The 23,172-nt window shown below is 44.0% G+C and overlaps 1 protein-coding gene across 1 annotated transcript in view; it reads left to right on the forward strand.

Moving 5' to 3' along the window:
- Window positions 1-23,172, forward strand: part of asic1c (acid-sensing (proton-gated) ion channel 1c) — a 64,120-nt gene that overhangs the window by 29,918 nt on the left and 11,030 nt on the right. The window lies entirely within an intron of this gene.

Here is a 23,172-nt window from a genome sequence, read left to right on the forward strand (position 1 = left end):
CAGATTACTTCATTTCGGACCGACCATGACAGTTCTGTTGTGCTTCGATCTCCATGTGTGTCTGAAAGGCTGCCTGAGCGCTGCCCGGTGTTTAGCCAATCTCACGCATGTGCTCTATGACATCTCCCGCCTCCGTGAGAGTGCAGTGTCGGGAGAGATGCTGAGGAATTCTTAGCTTTTAAATCAAGTGACGCAGCGCTACAACGCCCGCTGGTGGATATGCTCAGCTACACATTCCCTAGCAACCTGCTCCACTTATCTCTATCAACAGATATCTGCATATGAATTCAGAATCATTAGGCAATGGGGCAAGATTTTGGTTTACATTTGGAGTCCATTTGAGTATTATTGACCAATTGTTGACCATTTGAATATATTTTTTAGAAAAAATAATAATATATATAAATATAAATATATATATTTATAAATATTTGCATAGATATTTTTATACACAGATATATATATTTATACACGTATATTTGTGTGTGTGTATATATATATATATATATATGAGAGGAACAGCACATATACAGTACATATACACAAATATATTTGTGTGTATGTATATGTGTTGTTCGTCTCACACACACATGCCAAGCACCGCCACCACACTACACCGCCACCACACTACACCGCCACCACACTACACCGCCACCACACTACACCGCCACCACACGACAGAGTGAATTCTCCCTGAAGTACATTCATGTCCCTGCTGAAACCCGCCCACTCATCTCACAGGAACTCCTCTGATGTTGTGAGGAGGATTTTGTCGGAGCAATGGAATTCTGTGAACGTTTTGGCCTAAGACCATATAGAGTCAAAGTGAGGGTTGCAAAGCAAAACGAATGTTTAAAGGTAGCTAGGAGCTGTTGGCAGCTAGCGTTTCCTTGTTGTTCCGTTAAACCCAGGATATTGTTGGTATTGGTTTATCGTTGGGTCGTTACACCATAGTTAGGTTGTTGTCTTTTCACATTTGCTTGCTGCTAGGCTATAGTGTGGCTAGCTTCATTGTTAGTATTTTCATCACTTAAGATACTTGAAGTGAATACAAAATGTAAGTGGAATTGGAAGGCTTGAATGTACGGACAGAGCACAACGTGTTTTTAATCTTCTTTGTAAACATCAATCGTTTTTTGTTTTTTTAAATAAAAGTATTCCCTACCAGATGAGTCTATAGATGAAGGTGAAATGACTCCAAAGAGACTTGAGAACTGATATGAGTCGCACTGCATTCCTTAAGCCCACTGCAGGGCGCAGAGCTCCACTAAAGCAAACAAAGACGACCTGAAAGCTGTCAGTCTCATCCTGTGGTTACAGGATGTTGTGTTGTTTATATTCGGCCAGACTCCAAAGCCTGTACACCTCTGGTTGTTTTGGATCGTAGATATTTATGAACACGACGGCTTTTGTGCCTTTGGCTTGTTGGTAATCTGGATCAGAAACGGGACAAAAGATAGACCAACATTGTGCCAGTCTAAATATGCGATAACATCCCATAATTTTCTGAGATGTATTGTTCCCAGTCAGACAAACAAACGTGGGGGCTTCAATGCTTAACCTCCTTGGCAGAGCTAGCGGGATTCTCCGCTTTGTTACCAGGGACGTCATTTCCACACTTGTATTTGCTGACATTTGCAGATCCTTGGCTCAGATATCTCACTTTCGTATGCTATAGCAGAATCATTTGTAGTGAAAGCAATTGCATGTCGGAATACATAGTGGTTTCTTCAGTGGTTTTTCCCAAAGTGTGCGTCTGTGTGTGTTTGTGCGTGTGTGTGTTTGTGTGTGTTGTTTTCACGTGTGTGGGTGTATGTTAAAATGAGTGCAGCATGCAGAAGAATAATCAGGCTTTTATTGAGCACTGAGATGAGGGGGTGAGTATCAGTGTTTTAATTAGTGTGTTTGTGTGTGTGTGTGTGTGTGTGTGTGTGTGTTTTCATTATCTTTTCTTGCCTAGATCCAAAAGATCCATTGACTTTTTAAAATATTGTCTGGGCAATTTGTGTGAATAATATCATGCTCAAGATAGTAGACAGGCAGTTCTGAATCACTCAGGCATATATAGTAAAAAAAAAAATCAGACGAATCAAAGTCAAGCTGCATTTGCTTCTGCAGCTGACTCACAGTCAAGTCCAATGGATGCGTGTCAAGCTCATTAGCAAGTCATTAAAGAGATCTGTGCAAATCCCCCTGTTATAACAGGCCGTGGACAGGCCACTGTGTCCACACACTCACTGGTTAAATAAACATTGCCATCTGCTGCCTACCTTTGTAAATTCAGGTGTGGACTCAAAGTATTTTTTTAATATGCTGTGAAATCCGGATGTTGACGTAACATAACACGACAATAACCAGTGCCTTTTTATGTTCTCTCTTTGTCAATCAAAAGGCGGAATGGACACAATACTCAGCCAGTATTGTAGCCGTGTGTTTGTGTGTGTGTGTGTGTGTGTGTGTGTGTGTGTGTGTGTGTGTGTAGGGGCATCAGATACCAGTCATTTAGCTCTGTGTGTGAAAAGCAGAACTATGATGTTGAAGCGCTTAAGGGAAGGCTTCACAGACGCGCGTTATGAAGAGACACCAAACAGAAGCTAGGGTGTCCCCGCGGGGCACAGTGTCTGGATGCCATCGCTGAGAATATAAGGACATGTACGGAGTGGCCCTGTGGCGATGGCTAGTTAACCTCGAGCCGCTCTGCAGGGAGCAGGGAGGACCGGGGAGGGGAGGCTGACCTCCAGGGCTAGGACCAGGGAACAGGGGACGTGGACGACACCTGGGTCGATGACTGAGCCCTATCCAAACAATAACCAGTTTGTCTTTGCAGTCTGGTGTTCACACTTTTTTTACCCAGTATGCATGGACACTTGGTTCATCCATGGTCACATGGTTCATCCATGGTTCAATAGGTCATCCATGGTCACATGGTTCATCCATGGTCACATGGTTCATCTGTGGTCCAATAGGTCATCCATAGTCACATGGTTCATCCATGGTCCAATAGGTCATCCATGGTCACATGGTTCATCCATGATTCAATAGGTAATCTATGGTCACATGGTTCATCCATGGTCACATGGTTCATCCATGGTCACATGGTTCATCCATGGCGGCCGATTGGATTTAAATTAGGCATTGGCTGACGTCTCTCCAGTCCTGAAACGTCTCATGTGTGTAAGCCGTTTGGTGTCGGGTTGGTTAACCAGCAGAAATGGTCCCTTTAGTTAATCCTGTGAAAGGTGAGGCCAGGTGATGCTTGTCCAAATGTTCCCCTGGATTAAGGCCACAGGTCGGAGCCGAGAAGATGTTTACTAGCCTGTTGTAATTGCCTTCCTCATGCCTTTTACACGGCCATTATGGCCCTAATTAGTTAACTCGAGCCTTAAGGCTGATATCCCTCTGCAAGGTGTAATGTGGAGGGATGGATGTGTTCCAGTAGACCGCAGCTCTTCTGCTGCCTCTTCAAAACATATTTCTTAGAGACATACTCAAAGCAATCAAGCTGTTTATTTATTAATTTACGTTTACACTGTACATCTCTCCTCCATAATGAATAGCCACTAGGCTTACTGGTAAAGGGAGTCAATAATTCTCATTTGTAGGTTTGAATACAAGTTGGACAATTTTGCACAAACGAGATGAAGCCTAATTTATTAACAAGTAGCGTTGCCTTTCATTGCCGATCCATTTGGCCTAATTTGAGCTAACAAGTGCGGGGAGAACCTGCCGGAATATAATTGTTTTTAATGACCCTGATACTGTGGTAGATATTGAAATGGCTGTCGGAACTTGACAGCACTCTCTTTCACTTCTACCTGTGGGGTCAGACCAGATTCAGGCGGTATTCCTCAGTTGTATCCATTTTGGTTTCACTTTCATTTTAGATTTCACATTTCTTTTTTGCTGTTCTTGTTCTAGGGGTGGTATTGGTAGTATAAGCAGTATGTAGCAGTGAATAATAGTAACATTTTGGTGCTACAAGTATAGTTTCTGGTCCTCAGATCACTAGCCTACTTTAAGCTATTTCTTGAACTCCAGGCTTTGGATTGTAACGATAACCTGTAACAGAACCAAAACAACATATTGGTATTCAAAGTTTACGCGGGAGTAGTAAAATATTTGTAATAATGCCAAAAGACTAGAAGAATGAATTTAATTCAAAGTCAACATTGGAGATTGTATGATGACATTTAGTAGTGCCAAAAGGTTACCAAGGATTTTATAATGCCAGTTTGGATGACTGATCATGTTTCTTCATTACAAACGGTGTGGGACACTATCTAATCAAACCTCTACATAAAAATGTATCTAAGGGAACTATTATCGTCATTAAGTCAAATTGAAACATTATATATAAGGGCCACCATTCATTTTTGAAACCTCACTAAAACAAGGCCTTACTAGGATCACCTTTGCATGCTTACACTTTCAACCCATGTTAGACAAGAGGATTGTAAATATCATCTTATTTATTTTAATGAAGAACCAAACCGTACATACTATCTAGACTTATAAATGTATAGAAGTAAGGTAATTTATTACATGGCAATACTGGCTCAGTGCTATGCCATGCTGTGAATAATATTAAACTGTCTTGATAGAGCTGAGAAGGCTCAAACCAGCCACAAACCCATTTAACTCAATACATGACATGCATAGAAACTAGGCCCTTATGCCATTAATCGTAGGAGAAGATTGTTCATTTTCACAGTATTGATTGAACTATCCAATATTGTCTGGGGTCGTTACCGCAACACATGTGAAATCGGGTTCAGAATAGCCTCAGATCAAGAATCGCTACCTGGGAAATTGCTACGAGGTCTGCCTGACATATTCCCTAACTTTTTTTTAAATCGTATTATATTTTTGTGTGTGTGTGTGTGTGTGTGTGTGTGTGTGTGTGTGTGTGTGTGTGTGTGTGTGTGTGTGTGTGTGTGTGTGTGTGTGTGTGTGTGTGTGTGTGTGTGTGTGTGTGTGAGGGGGGGGGGGGGGGAGACTTTGTGGAGGGTGCTATATGTTTACTATCACAAAGCGACACTGATAACTCAAAAGTGCTACTTGAGAAGGGATTTAGTTATTAACATTCAAATAAACTCCATAAAAGAGATTTTGGGGGAGAAAGTCACCTTTCATGCTCCATAAAACCGCATACAGCTAATTGCTCTTCTGGATGGACTGAAGTGTGTTTTTAACAGGGAGCTTTGAAGTAATCTCAGTGAGGACTTTGTACTCATTGTGATTACTTTGGCAGCTTATGAAATCTCTGTGCTTGTGGCGGACGACTTGGTCCCCCAGTATGGATTTGAACATAATGTGTTGGAGGGGGTTCTGCCATTACTGTTTGGCACGGCAACAGGTCCCAACCATCATGGGTACTGCATCATTGAACCAAATCAATACACGTCCTTTGTGGAAGACTCAGTCTTGCTTATCTGTCTGTTTAACGTTTACCCTTTTCTTACCCTTCTTGTTTTACTCTTAAGACATCATTTGTCAAATAAGTCGGGTGCTAATCTCTGCGTTGGAATATTGTATAGTACATCAAGTCTAGAAGATGCTTATAGTCCCAAGTAGTCAAAATTGGTTATTATCGTTAATGATGACATTGATTGACAAGTGACATTAGTAGAGTCTCAGAGCAGCAATATATAATTAATGATCTTATTCTTATCCCTCTCTTGCCTTTTGCCTAAATTAATAATCATTCTCTCCAATCATATTGTAGTGATCGTGTGTCTCTCTTCACTATCAATATTTTTTGCACACCTTATACATTTTGATTCATACTACTACTGATTCATGCAATTTGTACAGCAATATTTTGACCAATTCCTTCGTCTCTGGTATCTTGGTATCTGACAGTGTTGTCTGCCAGAGACCAGTTTGTTCCAGTCAAATGTATTGTCCTAGTACTAGGTTCCAGTTGTCCTTTATAAAGAGACAACACTTATCTCTTAATGGTAAATGAGCTGTTTGCTCACAACTGATGTTTCAAGACCACCAATTCTAGACCACCAAGTCAGCGTTGGCCGTGATGTCTTTTAATGAAACATATGACCTGACATTTGAAACAATTAGGGTCCGCTTCAGTGTCACATTCAAGTACAACAGTGGTATTCAGTTGGCAACAAATAGTATTAGTATTTGTTTGTTTTGGGCTGTTCTAAATCAGATAATTGATTCACCTTGTGTATATCTTTAAAAGAAGTTGGATGTGTTTGGAAACATTTGCAGTTTATAGTCGTTTCCACTAGGAATATAAGAAAAACATTAGAGGTCATCTCTCTGAGTAGATTAGGGAGGGAGTGCCTCGGAGAGACTGGCGTTTAACCCCCACCGCCGAAAACCATTATGTGCCAAGAAAGATTTCCTAACCAAACGTTTCCAGCTCTGAGGTTTCTATGTTGTGTTACACCCAGCGCTCGGACATTCCTCAAACAGAACTATGCAAAAAGAGTTTTATTTTTCCTTCATAAAGTGTCTCAAAGTAGACAAGTGGAATGTACATATTTTCTTTTCTACTTGCTTTCATCCGAGGCAAAAGGTTTCTGTTTACCCTAAACATAATTGTTCCACAGTCTGAACCAGCCTCTCGCTGTTTAAATGACCTTTTGGCATCTTGGAAATGGCATCTGTGTAACCACCCATAGCATGTGCTCTGGTGGCTCCAGAAGACCGGCCCTGACATTCTCCCCTCACGAGCCAGTGTAATGCAAAAGGGGGCAGATGACAAGAAGGTTTTTTACACCAGTCGTATCAGTAGTCTAAACACGTTGGAATGCACCTCTTCCTTCCCCATACTGTAGCAGGGAGCTGGAGAAGGTTCTCAGGCAGAGTAAGAGGATGCTGGTTGTGAAATGCTGATTTTGTTTTTGTGGTGTTGTTGAGGCAACCGCTGGACCTTAGCGCGTGTGGTGGAGCTCCACTGTTTATTGAGTATCCCCCTAGGACCTTAACCGCTTTATCACTAGGCCTATTTTTTCTGTTATTTCTTTTTAAAATAACACCCAAAGTGTATGAGTATATCTGCACAACGGAATGGACCATTACAGGTTATCTTCTTAAAAATGGATAACACCTGTGAGATTTTGTGCAAGTGAAAAAGCTACTTGGTTAGAAAAATTGCAGCTGGCACACAAAGTAAGTGGAAGATTGAATTTCCACCAGACATAAATGTAATATTTTAGATCAAATACCACCTAGTGCATTATCAGTCTGTAGCCCTATAGCATAAGTACCTGGGACAATATTTAATGCCAATAAAGGGAAATGCGAAATAACAATAAACTTGATAAGCCACAAACAGGTATGCATCTTCAGAACACATTGCACAATACCGACACTTGACATCTGTTGCAAGATCAGGGTGAATATAATTGAATGACTGCAAGCCCAACAAACACATTGCACCAAACAGCCACCAGATGGCTACGATAAATTGATTGTAAACACCATGTTTAATTTCTAAATGGGGCCCAGAAACTGGATTATCCATTAATGGTGGTTTTATGTGATTAAACACAAAAACAACAAAGGTAAGACATAGTTTTCGGATGTAAAAAGGGAAAGTTATGTTGTTCTTGATTATTATTTTTTTTACAGAGTGACGTACAAATGATGAAAGATTGCTATTGCTGTGCACGTGCACAGTTATGAAATACAAACTTCTTTTTTATTTTGTTTGGGGTTGGAATGGTCTTCGGTTTAGCTAACAATGATTAGGACGGACTCAAATGTCAGAATCTAATCTTTCTAGGGGTGTGCCACAAGACTGCTTTCTAACATAAGTTTAAAAGCCTTAAAACATCTTCACAATTAGGATGGGGAGGGGATTTATCCAAATACGGGTCATTTTGCGTTGAAGAGGTTAATATAACAGAAACTGTAGTCTGAATCAATGTTAAGAATAATTATGGAAATTATGACAATAAGCAGTGTTTTTAGGCGAAAATGCAAACAACTGTGCTGATTGACTGATTCAACTTATTGAAGGTTTCAGTAAAAGTGCCGTAGTGTCTGAAGAAAACCCTGCAAGTGCTTTCCTTTTTTTCTACACATCGTGCCTTGTCTATCTATTTGGTTGCCTTTAAATTATCTCACCACAAGTAAATACCAACTCTGCCCAAGAATATGGGCGCACCGCTCTATTGACCTTGTGGGTAAACACACAATAACAGGCATTAGCAGAAAATACCATGGGAGGGATGAAAACTCTGGCAATCCGATCCTCCTATTTCCCCAGATACTCGATAGCATCATAACCCCATTAAGGTCATGGACTTTGAAAAGCATGTTGTGGAACATGTTTCTACACACGGCTTCTGATCCACATACTCTTGGCTATCATCTATTAAAGGAGTATATTGTGAATAATGGCTTCTTGACAGCTTATAAAATGTAATTTGCCAATGAAAAAGAATATGATCTGGTTAGCATTCAATTGATTTTAAGACAAAGCACTTACACCTCAATTCCAGTGAACGGTAACCTACCCTTACCACAGCGGTAGTAATGTGTGTGAGTCTGTGTTTGTTACTGAAGAGACGCAAATTAAAATAGCGTGCGTTCCACAATCGTCCCTGGAGAAGCAAAATGAACATTAAAAATTAGAGGTCAGTGGATTGAAGACACTGCGTCTTCACTGCCTCGCCTTGACCATTCGGATGGAGCTCTCCCCCTTGGCCTCGTTGGGACCTACTCTCCCATCACAGCGAAACCCAATCCCCGGGCTCCAGTGGGCTCTGTAAGATCTGACTCAGGATTGGTCTACTGTTTCGTGGCCTACCTCTACATTTCCTTCCCTCCCCCCCCCTCGCGCCTCTGCCCTGGGGTGTGGCCGAAACCAGACCCCTCCCCGGATCCTCCTTTGCGACGTCCTTTTAAGTTGTGTCGAATGCCCCCTGTCCACCATCAGTGCAGCTCCCCCTCAAAGCACAGCGAGAGTCCTCCGCCTCGAGCAACCAAGACCCATTTTCTCGGGATCCGTTGCCAGCTTGCCCCCCGGAGAGAGAATGGGAGCTCCCGAGGAGGAAGAAGAGCGCCCGCCCTCCGACATCACCGTGTTCGGCGCCAACTGCACCCTCCACGGCCTCAGCCACATCTTCCTGCCCGGCGGGGTCACGTTCCGCCGCCTCCTGTGGGCGACAGCGTTCAGCTCCTCGCTCTCCTGCTTCCTGTACCAGGTGGCGGGCCGCGTGATCGAGTTCTACCAGTATCCCCACGTCACCATCCTGGACGAGATGGACGTCCCCGTCATGTACTTCCCGGCCATAACCATGTGCAACTACAACAGCTACCGAAAGTCCCAGATCCGGAAGAACGACATCTTCTGGATGGCCGGCATGCTGGGCGTCGAGCAGGGTGACTTTGACGACTTCGTGGCGGCGCTGGGCCAGCCCACGGACGACAGCAAGTTCTTCCCGAGCAAGACCTTTAACATGCTAGAGTTTGTGCAGAGGACCAGTCACAGCATCGACGAGATGCTGCTGGACTGCAGATACAGAGGACGGGAGTGCGGGCCGGAAAACTTTACGGCCGTGAGTATGACCCCACAACCCCCCACCAACGCCATCCCGATTACATGGCTACCGAAATCACTACTACTCTCCAATGCAGTGATTTTATTCATGGTTATACGGCGGTTTCAAATCCTACAGCTGCACACGTTGTTTCTACAACGATGCGGCCAAGTGTGTCATCCCTCTTTGGATTGCATACGACAAAAGCAGGTTTCCTTTTACTCTGTTCATAGAATTATTTGGTTTCAGCTAAATATTGAATAACCCTTCTGAAACTCTCTCTCAATTGGAATCGGAACTACTGAAGTGCCATATGGCACAACTAAATCTCTGCTAATGGCATGCATTATGTAACAAGCATATGCTGATTGTAATGCAAGTGGAGAGTTGAATATATTGTCTTTATTCATGCTGCAATATTCTCAGAGGGCTGCCTTGATTGCCACAAATCTGTCAAATGAATATCATAGAATTAAATATTCTTTATAAATTCCTTATTTTGTTCGACAATCGTTGTTTTCCTTAGCTTTACATTATTCAGGTGCTATCGGTTTTCATACACATCCTGACCCAAGACCAAAATAAATGATTTGAAGAGAATTCAATCGTTCCCCCACAGAGACGGATGAGGATTGTATTCCGATGAAACGGGACATTGATTTGAGTGATGAAAGCATAGCCGGGAGATGTGCTTGCTGCACAATCTATTTGGGAAGTAGCACAAGTGAAATAGAGAGGCAAATTACCCCGAATAATTGCTCATCCATTAATTGGTTTATCTTCTCAGGGAGATATAGTTAACATAAATAAATGAAAATAACCAGTTGTGGCATTTCAAACTTTGCATTACAAATCAATTTGTTGTAAGGAATATTACCGAATCTTTGGTTAAATCGTTGTAAGGTGTAGTATAGCATAAATAAATACCTTGCATCGAAAAGCAGGTGTTGGATTTGGTAGTGTGTATCAGTCATCTGACCTTGTCTTATCGACGTAATGAACAAAGGGCACATTTCAGCTAAATGTCAGAAATCTGAGACCCTCAGAAGGCCTAAGTATAGAAAAGATAATTAAAGATTCATGGGGGCTGCCTCGACTGCACCCAACCCCCCAACGGCCATGTTGATCTGACTATGGATCTGACTGACTACGGTGGTCGCACAGGAAATGGGTTTGATTCCAGATCCCCTTTCAGGTTCTGCTGTTCACGTTCTCGACAACCAGCGTATGAAGAACCTCTCCCCAACCCTCCGAGCACATTAATGTTCTACACATGAAAAGAAAGGATTATGTTAGGAATATTCTTCAGGAGCGGAGCAGGTGGAAGGTTCTTCCGGGTAGGAGCCAGGGTCGATCAAAGGCCGGTCAGATATTGGCACATATGGGGGCCATGGAGCTGAGTTCTGCATTGCGTTGTGAGCAACAGGAGGCAGAGCGCGAGTACGCCCTCCCCCAGCCGGCGGTAGTGCGGCGTGGTGATCCGACGAGGAGAGAAGGCAGGAGAAACTAGCTGATGTTTGGAATCTGATCCATCGTTAAACATACACAGGGACATGATGTAATCGATGTGACCTTGCGCTGGATGGTGTGGTGTTAACCGTAAGGAGAGATGAGGAGCCGGTCCAGAGCCCGGAAGGGGATGGGGATGTGGGAAGACTAGTTTAGGTTGAACGACGGGTTTGGCCGCAGTATTGTGGGAAAACAACCTACTGGGACAGGAGACAGGGCGGCCATTGGAAGACCAGGAGGAGGAACAAGACCATCGTTAGACTAGGAGGTGAAACAAGTGGCCATCATTAGACCAGGAGGTGGGTCAAGACCATTATAAGACCAGGAGTTGACACAAGACGGCCATTATAAGACCAGTGCCGTGTTCCAATATCCATACTTCCATCAGTACTCTTAAAGAAAGTACACTATCCTCACTCACTAAGTGCGCTAATATTTAGATGTCAGTGTTGTTCCAAATCTTATACTCTGTGGTGCACTAGCCGAAAATTACGATCACGACTGCCGCAGCGGCTCCTCCCCCGCAATAAACATCCCGCTTTGAACGGTGAACTCTTTACGCCTAGCAGCTATAAAAAGTATAGAAAGTATAAAAACTACAAAATGACTCTATTAATGAAGGCTATGTGGAAAATGCGCCGACGTTGGCTCAGCCTGGCCCTGCCCTCTTCCGCTACGTAGCTAAGATGGCTGCCGTTGAGTACGAAAAGTGTACATCGCCACACACTTCGCGATTTGACCGTTTTGAGTACACCATCCGGGTCCTCTCAGTTCACTTATTTTCGGCCGATCTGAATCGGAACGCCCTACGTAATCCAACTTAGGCTAGTAAGTACAGATAGTATGGATATTGGAACACGGCACAGAAGGTGGCACATGACGGCCATTATTAGACCAGGAGGTGGCTAGAAAGACGGCCATTATTAGACCAGAAGGTTGGTAAAGACCATTATTAGAGGAGGTACAAGACAGCCATTAGTAGAACAGTTGGGCTGCTCACCGTCTGAGCATTGGACTCCCGATTTTCCAAGGACCTTGGTTCATTCTAGGATGGGGATAAACAGTTTTTTTGTGCATTTTTATTCTTTATGATAGAGTGAGATAGACAGGAAGGTATGGAAGAGAGAGGGGAGCACAGGCAGCAAAGGACCATCGGCAGGAATCAAACTGGGTCGCAGCGGTCAGCACTGAGCCTTAATGGTACGCGCTCCACCCTGTGAGCCATCGGGGCGCCCCGAGCACAGTGGGGGCACAAAAACCACAAAGTCCAGTGAACGACCAGAATATAAAGGGCCTCAAGAACAGGGGAGGACAACAGCATTCAGACGACTGGCTTATCGTGACCAAAAAAAGAAAGTACTTAAAATGTGTTGCGCGCAGCCAACAAGTAGTCCCGGAGAAATATACAGAAGCCAAAGAGAAATGTAGTCTAAGGGGAGCGCTTCAAACAGACCAACGAGTGTCCAGAGGCTTATTATGGGAAACATTGAGTGGTGATTTGACGCAGCTATCCCAGTTATAACACCATCACTGTAATAACATTTATTTTTAATGGGTGCTTAGGTAGCACATGTACACGTATACTTAAAAACATTTGCTGTGTACAGCCACGGTTTGAAACCATTGGAAGTGCAAATATATTCGTATAGGTGTTTGCCAATGTAATCTTAGGTTGTTTATTATGGCTGTATGCAATGTGTCTCGAAATGGGAAACTACCACCCTGCAAGTACTGCATTTGAAACAGGACCATATGTTTCCCTCTAATGACTTGTGTGCATTGATATTAAGAAGTCCTGGAGAGAAAATATCACCACCCAAATCGCAATTATTCCCTCTGCAGTCAGTAATGAAAGTAATTCACGGAGCCTGCTGCAACTCACCAAGGAAAACAAGTCGAAGCTGACAGATGGTAGATTGCTGAAATGTAGGGAAAAACAAATAAAAACATGCGCTATAAATATTTCTGAGGATGGCCTCTGGTGCCCTTGGATTAACGCAAGAGTCAAGTTGAGTCATTTCGTTGAGTTGTAATCGTTACTTCCTGCGACCAGCCTTTCTGTAAAACGAACAAAGGGGTCAGCCGTGTGCGATGTTGTACGCTACGCAAAACAAGACGGTTGATGTATTGTCGGAGTGGTCATGTACATTTCTCACTGGGACATTATTTGATTATCCACGTGGATCCCAGCAACCCCCTCTCATTTCTTGACAATGTTTAAACTGCTGTGTGATTGATCGCCTCGTTAATACCCAGATGCATATACTTCCATGCTTCCATCTGAGCAAGGCCAGCATGCTTTTCCATGACCGAATAAATCAGCATCCAGCGAATACATCTTTGGACGCCGCATTGTGAGCTCAGCATAATTGCATTAGGATATGGATCGCCTGCTTAGTGCTTTTTACTGTGCCAGAAACAATACAGGTAGTAGCTGATACTAACACATCTATCTCCATAACACGCTGTGTAGCGATTTAAGTGCAAGTTGTGTGGGGACCAACTTGTCTCCTTTTAAACAATTACCATGAGGCTGATCTTTAAATATCAAATCATGGGTTAGTATGGGTGGCTGCTGGAGCTTTGAGGCAGAGTTGGAAAGAGAACCGGACTCTTGGAAGAGATAGGACACAGGACTCCAGGACATTACAAGAAGCGCGTCTATGAACACTCGACGAGTGTCGAGGTGTCCCTGAGCAAGACACCTCACCCTAACTGCTCCCGACGAGCTGGCTGTCGCCTTGCATGGTCGACTCCGCCGTCGGTGTGTGAATGTGTGCATGAATGGGTGAATTTTAGGCAATATTGTAAAGCACTTTGAGAAAAGCGCTGTATAAATGCAGCCCATTTACCATGCATGTTAAGTTAAATTGAGTACATAGATTGAAAAACAGAGTTAGAGAAGGGAAATGCCAGAGAATACACAAGGACACGGAAAGAAGGTTGAATATGTTAGGGTATAATAGGGTTAGAAAACACAGGCCAGGGGTAAAACACTGTTTAAACTGATAAAGGTGGCAGTGGGTGACCGGTGAGAAGCAACGTTTATTTGCTATTCGTGTAGGCTTGGAGCTAAGCCAGCCAGTGCATAGACGCTGAATTGGGCAGACACATTAAGAGACACATACAGAGACTCTGAATTAGAATAGCGCCACACCTCAGGCATGAGGAAGAGGTTGAGGTATCTTAAAGCCGACGGTGAAAACAAACAACGCAAACACAGTGAAGGCAGGTGGGGGGCCACCGCGGAGCCAACAGCCAGCAGGGTTGTCCCATTACTCAGGGGCCCGGTCGGGGCCGGCCTGGGAGCCACCGTTTCTCTAAGTGCAATATTGGCAACGAGATCAATGGCAGTGCAGAGGAATGGAGGATGAATCCACGGGTGGTGGTGGTGGGGTGGCCGGGGGCTGGTGCTTTGCAAGTCGCTGCATTTTCTGCAAGAGTTGTCCATTGAAATGGAGGCGATGCTGCAGGCAGACACTGGAGGTGTCCACTGACAGAGCCTTCTTTGCTTAATTAGCCTGCTGGGCTCATGGGTTCCCTCTCTAAAGCCAATCAGAATCGTTAGCATAAACCAGCTGTTGGCATAAACCAGTGACCATCGCTCATCGATTCTCTGTCTTCTGGAATGCATTTAAATGCAGTGTATAGATGTTTGATCATTTGAGAATTATAACGTGCTTTGATATGCTTACCTGCACGGTTGGATTCTGATTGCCACATGTGAAACCTATGATTAAAGCCAACCTGTGGTTTGAGATGTGCTTTGTTATAGCATTACCTCTAATATTTGCCTTTGCTCCCCCCTAATGGCATATGGGATCTATATCGCGGTCTCTAAGCCAATAAGCCCAATAAAACCCCTTCGTGTTGTGTATCTTATTCCTAGTAAATCGAGTTCCCCTTTGACAACAATTGTAAAGAGGGTGTTAGGCATGAGAAAACCACAGAACACAAAGTAAGCTCCGAGCTCGTCTCCCCCTTAGCGATACTTCGACGCGATTAAAGAATACATAACTTTGACCGCATTAACACACACACACACACACACACACACACACACACACACACACACACACACACACACACACACACACACACACACACACACACACACACACACACACACACACACACACACTATGAATACCCAGATAAGAACATTTGGGGAGATAACGGATGGAGTTGCATAGGGGGAAAACTTGAGTGAGTTTGCAAGGTTATCAAAGCGTGACCGGGGGCGACGCAGTGAGTGGCAGCAGCGTCGTGTTATTGTAGATGGATTCTCCCGACGCCCATAGGAGGGAGTGGGAGAGGACGTGTGTAACCCGAGCTGTGATTTACGGATACAAGACGCCCCCCCTCCTAGACGTCTGCCAAGAGGAGCGGGCGTTTTGCAACTCCTGTCTTTTTCATTAGTTATGGAGGAAACACGTCCTCTGAATTGAAAACAACAGTGACCTGAACATTTTAGAAAATAGATGATTCTTAGTATTACGCTGTTGGAATGATAACATCCCCCCCTGCGCGTAGGCCTACACACACACACACACACACACACACACACACACACACACACACACACACACACACACACACACACACACACAGAAGCACACACACACACAGAGAAGCACACACACACACACACACACACACACACACACACACACACACACACACACACACACACACACACAGACACACACACACACACACCTACACACACACACACACACACACACACACACACACACACATACACGACAAAGTGAATTCTCCTGAAAAACAGATTTTGACAGGCTGCTAATTAGAAGGGAAGCCACATTTCAGGGTTCATGATGACGCGAGACGTCTGTGTGATGCTTCCATTCACACCGGCAATCTCTCCCCGACAATGACGGAGGAGAGACGGCCGAATGTCCACAGACGCGGTGTATGAATAGTGAGAACAGCGCAGATGCATGCCTTTGGGTGCAGTCTGAACACTTACTACGGGCGGACAATGGCTTCCTGATTGCGGTGAGTCACGCCGTACGGTAACGGTTTGGGTCGTCGTTTGAAGCTTTGGTAACAATATGTTGTTTCATTTACCAGCCACTAGGTGTCTCCCTTTCCTCAAAAGTTGTCGTCCAGCCAAATTGTGACAGCGGGACACTTTTTTCGATGCGTATAATTTTGTGAGCGGTAATGTTTGCAGGGGATTTCATCTTCATGCCCCAGATTTGTATTTGTTTTAATTAGACTTTTCGAACATCTCTTATTGGTAATAATTCTGCACACACCAATAGATCCTGGTCTATTATTGGGTGCGAATGGAAAGCTAACACTGTCATTGTGTCAATTGTGGATATAGGCCTATATATATATATATATATATATATATATATATGGTAAAAAAATATGTGTTTATTTTTACACTTGTCGGCTATATCTATAAGCATGTTTTTTTTCCTCTTCATCATCTTTTCCCTGCGAGTGTGTGTGCTTGCGTGTGTGCCTGTCTAATTGCTGTCAGATATCTGCTTGGTGTCGGCCACTCTCACCGGCCCAGGCAGCAGCAAAGCCAGAACTCTCTTCTGTTCCTAATTAGACCCCAGGGGTTCAGCTGAGCTCCCACATCAAACGGGAGAGACTTCTCTCTGACAAGCTGAGGAAGTCCAGCCCATCCTTAAATGGTGTAACAGGGTAACAAGTAGGCCTAAATCAACGTATCTGGTGCCATCGCTTAGGCCGGTATCATTATATTTATACATCTCTCGCTGCTTGTTTTCCTGCAATACACAAGTCATCTTAATTTAATGTTATTCCTAATACTACATAAGTACAAATACTTGCTCTTAAGCAGCCATAAATGCAGTCGTAATGGTGTCAGCAGAATGCCTTATTTGGAGAAATGTATTTCAAATGTATTAGTTTCCATTACCCTGAAAACGGGATTTCCTCGTGCTTTCAATGGTTCATAGAAGTGGTCTCTGCCACGACTGAGACGAATGTTGCTTCAGTGGTCAACTAAACCAATCAGGGCACCTTTGGCTTTGATTGGTCCTAAAGGGCTCTGTGAGGACGATTTGGGTCTGAACGGTTTAAAAAGCGGATGCTCTAATTTGCACCTCGCTGATAGGATTTAATTCAACAGATGAACCACGACCCGGGGAACAGGGGCTAAACGTGATGCGGAGCGCCGATGCGACTCTGGGCGTCGCAGGTTCGAACAGATCCCTGAAACATAATTTGGTCCAAACTTCTGAGCAGGAGACAACACTGGGACTAACCAGTGCGATTGACTCTCACGTCACGGGGGTCCTGATAAATACATCTGGGGAAGTACGATTAATGGTTAAATGTGTCTGCATTGATACGCTTCAAACAAGGAATTGAGCGGAAAGGAGAACAATAGTACTAATCCGTAAGAATGAGACATTTTGACCTCTGATAGTAGCCTAATGGAGAAGTAATTTATTAGGTTTCCTCTGAGTATTCATCCATGATCAGATTAATTTATAGTTTCAAATGAAGAGTTTAATACTCTTTTGTGTCAAACGACAGCCGTGTTCAACCCTGAATACTAATGATCTTAAAGGGTTTGAGATTGTTATTCGGCACGAAAACACCCGATGGGTGTTGAACCCTGAAAACGGGTGGTGTATTTCAACCTGTGTTGCGTGTGCCCCTGGTGGCCTGTGAGGGTACTACATGCGATGCGTGGGATTTAATTCTTGAAATGGACACATTTACCACGATAGAAAGGGAAAACCTATTGATAATAATAATAATAATACTCAACTCAAAGTGCTCAAAGTGTATTAAATACATCCTAAATGTATTTTCAGTAAATGTAGTATTATGACTTGCTATTATTTAAAAAATAGTGAAATTCCGTTCATTTTTCTTTTTCTATTGAGGTTTTGTGGGAATTTGTGTTTGCTAAATATACACACAGGGAGCCCAGGGATGCTTCTGGATAACAACCGCCGTAATAATCAAGCATAAAGTTATACCCGAACACCTATGATCTCGTAAAAAATATGCTTCTGTTGCAAGCGCTAACGATAAATACATTTAAACAAGGAATGCTGTACTTTTGTACAGCCATGGTTTTGTACAGGCATCCCGACAGCCATGGTTGGGATTTGACTCGTTCTAGTACATCTGTGTTGTTATTTGGCGCGATACACGATCACAAAAAGGGCAATAAACCAACAGCTGTATCTGAGGCCGTTATTCGTGGTACTGTGAGACACCATTTGAATGCTTTAAACACAAGTGCTACTCGCATCCCATAAAGAGGGACATCCTCACTCAATCTGTCTGCTGTTTTATAATGATGTGTTGGCATGGCGTTCAAAGTTTGAAGCAGAAACAGTCTGCGGATGATTTATGACAGGCAGGTGCTGACACTAAGACATTGAATGCTGTCAAACTGTTATCTACCCCGTCTCAAGTTTATGTTTCTAGCATAGGCCTATCCGGTCCATGAGACTTTGTAATAAAACCCTTCTTACCATTAGAACTGTACAGCTGGCAGGTGGATTTTGATGGGCTGTGCAGTTTTCTTCTGCTCCCAATGTTGATGCTGGAATGGTGTTTTTTACCCTGGTCTTGAAACACTTTGAGCCGCTCAAAGACTTGCCATCTATTCTGAATGTATTACGTTTATTCTAATCTGTTATTGAGGCCCGGTTCACACAGTGCCTGAGGTTTTTAATGCGTTTTGCCTTGCCTCCACACGGCAACAGAGGTTTTTGGCCCTGAAAGCGGAGACTTTTATAATCCTTTTTGTCTTTTTAAAACTCAGCCCTTGCCTTATGGACGGGTGGAAGCGTAACTTTTTGAAAACAAAACGACACGCTGATGTGAAGCCGTTGTACTCCGGCTCGCGTTTTTTTTAATGTTTATTTGTATATTTTCGCAGAAAGGAACACCGCCGCCTACTGTCCGGGTATACTTACTACACCATTTTCACTGGTTGGTGCGTTTTCGTGTGGATGAAGATAGCTCTGAAAACGTTGTGTGGATGCAAAAAACTTTTCCTTTTTAACGGCCTTATGTTCTCTTGTGTGTTCACATCTCCCTGTTCTCAGAAAGATACAATTAACGATTTTACCAATATGCTTATTAATATAGTTCATGCCAAATATATTCTATCTATGTTTTTTGTATGTAGCTTATAGAATATAACATATTTGCCCTGACGGTGGTTATTTGTTGCGGTTAAATGTATATATTAATATATATTAATTTGTAAAATTGTTTGTATAACATATTATATACAAGTGATTACCATTATCAAACATGAATACACACAAGGCTACATTTTTACCAATACATATGCGTATATATATGACATTTGTAATGTAACTCGTGTTAAACAGCTGAACAGCTGAATTAAACCTACAGCACAGATACAGTGAAGGTTTCTGCACTCCTACCATCCAGCCTGTCGGTATTCTGATCAAAGTCAGGAACCGCTCAGTTGGATCCAATTATACTCTAAGATGGAATGCCTCGCTGGGTTTCTGTAGCCCACGGTTATGGTTGAAAGAAATAAAATCCATAACAACTATCAATATTTGATTGATAGAATTTGAGAAAAACAAATATATAATATCACTGATTTACTGCAAAGTTATCAAATATGAACAGTTTCTATTGATCCTTGAACAAGTTGCAAAAAATAAAATCACTTTGAAGGATAAAGAATTTGAGGGCTGGCTTTTGACCACCCCCTGGGCGAAGATTTGGTAGTGAAAAGCGAGGCTATAGCATCCCAGATATGAATAAAATATAGGACTGGAGCTCTACTCCATCACTGGGAGAAGAAAACAATTCCCTTCTCTGGCTCCACCTCGTTCTCCGTTCGCCAGTCGCTAGGCTGTGGAGCAACTGGCTCTCTGTATCTCGGTGCAGACTGCACGCCAACCGGCTGGAAACAGCATCCCTCCATCCTTCGGAAGGCAGACGGCAAGACAACAGGCTGGAAACAGGCTCCCTTCAGCTTAGGAGAGGCGCTGGAAGGTGTCTGGCTCTAGCTGACTGCTGGACGGAAGGAGAAGTCACCAAAATGTGTAGTTATCTGGAATAAGGAGAGGGAGATTGAAGAGCTGAGATAACAGGGTAGGTTTTTTATTATTTTTTTCATGGGGGGGGATGTTTCCAACTCCTTTCCTCTTGGACTGATGTCGTGGCTTACATCTGCAATCATCACATCCATGTATCTATGGACGAAGGTATGCTGATGGCTCTGCTTTACTATTCCCACTACTGGATCGATTCAGAGTTATATTCCTTTACTCCAATAAAGGGACCATTATCCAAATCAGTCGTACATGCCTGAGGGGAACAGTTCCTTTGTTCACATCTCCCAGGCACACTTCTTCCATTTCCGGACAGAAGGACCACACTGCTCTCTGATTCCTTCAAAATAAGATCCTGATCAAGACTGAAACGCTTTTATTTCCCAATCAGGTTTCAAATTCAAACTGTACGTGTCAGCTGAAACAGCCGAGGATTGCAAAGTGAGGCTTCATATTTTGGCAGGAGCCTCCCACCTGTGAACCGTCAGCATGTCAACCCCAACCAAATCTGCCTCCGTCTCCTTCGCGCCCCACCAAACTCCCGAAGCCCAGAAGGATGCCCCCCTCAGGGGCTTGGAGACCACCGCCCTCAGGACAACATGGAAGGAGAGCACCCTGGCTTTCTTGAGGAGGACCAAGATCCACGGGCTGAGGTTTGTGTTCACGCTGGAGAAGTCCCGACCGCAGCGGGCTCTCTGGCTGCTGGCCTTCTGCATGTGCGTGGCCATGCTGGTCACCTGGTCGGGGAACCGCATCTTCTACCTGTTGTCCTACCCCGCAGTCACCAAGATCTACATGGTGTGGGCCCACAACATGTCCTTCCCCGCGGTCACCTTCTGCAACAAGAACGTGTTCCGCGTGTCGAGTCTGACCCAGGACGACCTGTACCACAGCGGCTACTGGATGGACCTCATGCACCCGAACCACACGGTCATGGCGACCGGCCGGGCCATCCTCCAGGAGGACCACAAGCAGGGCCTGCTGGGCCTGCTGGACTTCAGCAACTACAGCCCGCCCCCGGACTCTAACGTCAACACCACCGAGATGATGGGCAGGTTGGGGCACCAATTGGAGCATATGCTGCTCGAGTGCAGGTTCCGCGGGGAGGTGTGCACCTACAGAAACTTCAGCACAGTATGTACAGAACCGGGGTGTTTGTGGTGTGTGTCGCCGATGTGACGGTGGCTGACTGGGTGTGTTAAAAATGTGGGCTGGAGGGGGGGGGGGGCTTGCCTCCTGTTTCCAGGCCTGTTTCGGTGAGGTGTCAAAATGGCAGAGCAACATATTTTCTTTGTCTCGTATGTTTTATTCTCCAGAGTTTTAGTCTCGATGTGTTGCTGCACAACCACACACGCATACACACGCACACACGCACACCCTGACACCCACAGACATGCTGACACACACACCTGCACACTGATACACACGTCGACACCAACACACACACACACACACACACACATGCTGACATCCACACACATACACTCTGACAACCGCACATTTAAATGCTAACACACACACGCACGCACAAATATACGCATATACCCTGACAAACACACACACGCCCACACACACTGACACACAGACATGCACACTGACGCACACGCTGACACACACACACACAAAAACACTGACACCCACACACACACGCTGACACCAACAGACATGCACACACACATGCACGCTAACAACACACACACACACACACAGACTTACACCCTGACAACCACACATATACACGCTAACACACATATACTCTGACACCCACATACACCCTGACAACCATATACACACTGACACCCACACACATATACGGCACACACAAAGACATGGACAGTGACACACACACATGCACTGACATCACGCTGTGTGCTGACACACACACACACACAGACACACATACACACTGACACCCACACACACACGCTGACACCCACACACATACACTCTGACACAAACACACACATACACTCTGACACCAACACATATACACTCTGACACACACATACACGCTGACACACACACGCACATACACTCTGACACAAACACACACACACACGTACACACACACACACAGACCTTGACACCCCTATATACACTCCAATAAAAACACACGCAGTATGTATTTTTTCACTTTCATCACGTTTTTTCTAACTGTAACCACCTCCGTCTCAAGGGACCCGGGGACAGGACTCATCCGTCTCCACAATCATCACTGTGCGTCTGCTGCTGCTAGGGGGTTTCTCTAGCTCTGAGTCTCTCATTGTGCGTCAGTGACAACAACTCCAGCAAAGAACCATGGCAGCATTAATAATTCAGACATTATAAATCAGCAACGCTAATTAAAATGTCAGCATTTCGAATTAAGCATCTGATGGTTCATTTTGTATGTTGCCCTTCGAACATGATATCTATATGTGCATGGATTCCCTCCCGTTCCCTTAGTTACTTAATTGGTAAATGGATAACTGTTCCCATCCAACTAACCATGTCCTCAGAATATAGGTGCATAGGAAAGAAATCAAACTTTTGTATTTCCTTTTGTAGTTCACCTTCATTTCATAGTAAGTTTCCTGGTCATGTGCAAATATCAAGGTGTGTGTGTGTGTGTGTGTGTGTGTGTGTGTGCGCGTGGAAATGTTTGTTTTGGGTGTTTAAAGATGGACATAAACAGTCCTTCTAGTTGGAAGCCCTGATGTTGTGTTCCCTCATGTCTTCACGAGGCAAACCCACAATGCCTTTGGTGGGCTGTGTTTTTCACCGCAGTCACAGACCAATCATCATGTTCACAGTGCATGAACAATATCTTTACCACACATTATTATTATCTGCCGTGGCTCCACCTTTAGGTCAAACAATCTCAAAGCTTTAATGCTGTTTGTCTCAGAGTCGGGGAGCTTGACTGCAAAAAGAAAGGACAGCACAGAACACATCAATGAATCACATTTATGCGAGGAAACGTAAAGCTTCCATCTTCTCTTGATGCCTCGCTAACCAAATCCTAGAATGATAAGAAATATATAAATCAGCTCCGTTTCCAGCAATCCTCTCAGTTGCCATTCAAATAA

The sequence above is a fragment of the Gadus chalcogrammus genome, chromosome 8 (assembly GCF_026213295.1).
Source record: "Gadus chalcogrammus isolate NIFS_2021 chromosome 8, NIFS_Gcha_1.0, whole genome shotgun sequence".
In the NCBI taxonomy this organism is placed as follows: domain Eukaryota; kingdom Metazoa; phylum Chordata; class Actinopteri; order Gadiformes; family Gadidae; genus Gadus; species Gadus chalcogrammus.